Here is a 3843-nt window from a genome sequence, read left to right on the forward strand (position 1 = left end):
ATGAGAACTAAATCGATTGAACAGTGTTATCGAATTATTGCAAGTAGTTTAACCGTACCATGATTAATTACACCAAATCCAGGTTTTTTTAACAAAGAATACAAGGTGATATTTACAGTAGATGCAAAACAAAACATTTCATTTTTACAAAGAATTCAGGTATTTTATGCTTCTGGTAGATACTTCGACCCATTGGTCACACGTTGCATTACTGTCCACAAGAAATGTTGCCTTTGCAAATCTCCTAGAACAAATTATACATATGAGGTCTCACCACTTCGATTATCCAATCAAGTCTATCAGACTTGATAATGCTGGAGAATTTACATCTAAAAGATTTGATGATTTATGTATTTCTATCGGAATTGACGTAGAGCACCCTGTACCCCACGTATACACTCAAAATGGTCTCACAGAAGATACCATCAAAAGGTTACAGATGATAGATAGGGCATCGGTTATGCGTTCCAACCTGCCTATTATTGCCTGGGGAACCCATATTGCATGCAACATTACTTATTCGCTTTAGAACCACTGTTAGCCAACCATTTTATGCGCACCAATTGGTAACTGGATATGAGCCTGATATTTCACGTTTATGCCTTTTTGGTTGTGTTGTATACGTGCCTATTACGCCCACACAGCGTACTAAGATGGGTCCCCAAAGACGATTAAGTATTTATGTTGGATATGAATCACCAAAAATTATCCGCTATTTGGAACCTTTGACAGGAGATCTCTTTACTGCTAGATTTGCGGATTGTCACTTTGATGAGACAATCTTCTCGTCGTTAGGGGGAGGTATGGAAAATGATTTCCTAAGGGAACAACAGGAATTGTCGTGGTATGTCCCCACTTTGTCTCGTCTTTATCTCCGCACCTCACAATGTGAAAGTGAAGTGAAAAGAATTATATATTGATCTTCAGAATGTGACAAACTCAATTCTCGATGCATTCACTGATATTTCTAAAGTGACGAGATCTTACATACTAGCTGCAAAGGTGTCTGCAAGATTAGAAATCCCAAACACGGGAAAAGGCACCCTATATAGAGATGTCAAACCTACACTTGGTGGAAGTGTATCTGAGGTCGTGGCCCCCCAAAGGAAAAGGGGAAGACTACCTGGTTCGGTGGATACTCACCCAAGGAAGAAAAGAGTGAGTAAGGCACAACCAGATCCATTTATCATCAATACAGATAATCCCTCACATGAAATTTTCTCTGATTATAGTTATGTCCATGAATCAATACTGGAGGACGCTCCGATGTTTGAAATGATTCCAGAGAACAAAGAAATCTCTATGGATTATGAGAGTGATACGTGTTGATGGAAATATCCTCCATACAGATTGATGATGCATTTGCATACACTGTTGCTCAAGAGATCATTGAGCACGATGACATCGAACCACGCTCTGTTGAAGAATGTCAAAAAAAGAGCAGACTGGACTAAATAGGAAGTTGCAATCTAGGAAGAATTAAATTCACTGGCAAATAGATGGGTATTTGGTGTTGTAGTGCTAACCCCACTAGGTGTAAATCCCGTAGGACATAAATGGGTATTTGTCAAAAAGCGTAACGAGAAGAATGAAGTCTTGAGGTATAAGGATCTCCTTGTGGCGCAAGGTTTCTTAAAACGTCCTGGTATTAATTATGAGGAAACATACTAGCCCGTAATGGACGTTATAATGTTCCGCTACTTAGTTAGCTTGGTAGTTTTAGAAGGACTTGAAATGCAGCTTATAGGTATGGTTATAACATATCTCCATGGGATCTAGATTCAGCGATATACATGAAAGTTCCTGATGGCCTTCCATTGCCCGAATCCAGTAACTCTAAACCACGGAGTGCGTTTTCTATTAAGTTGAAAAGCTCACTTTACGGATTAAAGCAATCTGGGCGAATGTGGTATACCCGCCTAAGTGATTATTTGATTGGAAATGGATATACAAATAATGAGTCATTCCCCTGCGTATTTATAAAGAAAACAAGTTCCAGATTTGCAATTGTAACTGTTTATGTTGATGATATGAACATAATAGGTACTCTTGATGAAACAAGAGAAACCGCAAGATACCTGAAATCTGAATTTGAGATGAAATATCTTGGGAAAACTCGGTTTTGTCTAGGACTTGAGATAGAACACCGAGCCCGTGGAACACTAATCCACCAGTCTGGATATGTCCATAAGATACTCAGGAAATTCAATATGGACAAGGTGCATCCTGCTAGCGCTCACATGATTGGTCTAAATTTAGATGTACAAAAGGATCCATTTCGTCCAAAGGAAGATAACTAAGAGGTATTGGGAGATGAAATTCCCTACCTAAGTGCAATAGGCATATTATCGTACTTAGCGGAATGTACTCGACCTGATATATCATTCTCAGTGAACTTTGTAGCTAGATATAGCTCATCATCAACGCAGCGTCATTGGAATGGTATAAAGAATGTATTTAGATACCTTAAAGGAACCATTGACATGGGTCTATTTTATCCCTATGAGGAAGAAAGTATGATTTCTAAAGCAACCCCCTACACTGAAACCCCAAATAATGTTTTGGTTGGTTTCGCTGATGCTAGGTACCTGTCTGACCCACATAAAGCTCGATCCCAAACTGGTCATCTATTCACCATAGGGAACACAACGATATCCTGGAGATCGACCAAGCAAACTCTTGTATCTACCTCCACGAACCACTCAGAGATCATTGCCCTACATGAAGCGGTTCGTGAGTATATATGGTTAAGGTCTTTCATTACACACATTCGAGGGACTAGTGGTTTGAATTTTACCACTGAAGAGATCATTGCATTTATGAAGATAATGCAGCTTATAACGAATAGATGAAGCAAGGATATATCAAGGGTGATAATACGAAACATATATCACCAAAGTTCTTTTACAATCAGCAATAACAGTATCTCTTAAACATTCAAGTCAACAAAGTACCTTCTGATGAGAATGTGACAGACTTATTTACTAAGTCACATCCGAAGTCCTTATTTGAAAAGCACGTAAAGAGTATTGGACTAAGGAAATTGTCCAAACTCCCATGATTTCAATCAGGGGGAGATGGTGACATCAGGGGGAGTATCTAATGATATGATGTCGACATCAGGGGGAGTGTTTGTCGAACTCTTTTTCCCTTCACCGAGCTTTATTTTTTCCCAATGGGTTTTGTTACACGTCAAGGTTTTTAACGAGATAACAACAACACCATGCTTATGACTTCCCGATTGAGATTATCTTTTTCCCACAAGGTTTTTATATTTTAGGTTTTTCTGAAGAGAAGTAGCCGTCTTTATCAACACGTTGTACTCTTTTCCGTTCGTCAAGATTTTGTCCCATTGGGTTTTTCTTTGCCAAGGTTTTAATGAGGCAACACATCATGAATTTCCGTTTTTGAACCGCACAAGGGGAGTGTTATAGGGCCTATGGCCCAGGGATGTGCGGTCCATTAGTACTCTAGGATTTTCCCTTTTATCTTGTATAAATAGAATACTATACCTATGTGATGGGGTTCCTCTTTTTGGTCAATAAAAAGTCTTTCTCTGTTCTCTTTATCACTCTAAAATATTATTTATTTATTTTTTGTTTTTTTCTTTGGAATTTTATTATATTATTGGATAACGATTATTACATGAAACTAGTTGGAATCCTAACAAGCTAAGCTCCAACGACATACTACTATGTTAATTGAACAGGTTGATGTGCTAGCCTACCAGCGAGCCTCATGGGTAACCTAGCCAAAGGAACCGAAGCGGATGGGGGGCTGAGATTGTGTCACAATGGGGGCAAACTAACTCTACCTTACATGTTTATTTCTGTAATATTACGC

Source organism: Papaver somniferum, unplaced genomic scaffold (genome assembly GCF_003573695.1).
Source record: "Papaver somniferum cultivar HN1 unplaced genomic scaffold, ASM357369v1 unplaced-scaffold_48, whole genome shotgun sequence".
NCBI lineage: Eukaryota > Viridiplantae > Streptophyta > Magnoliopsida > Ranunculales > Papaveraceae > Papaver > Papaver somniferum.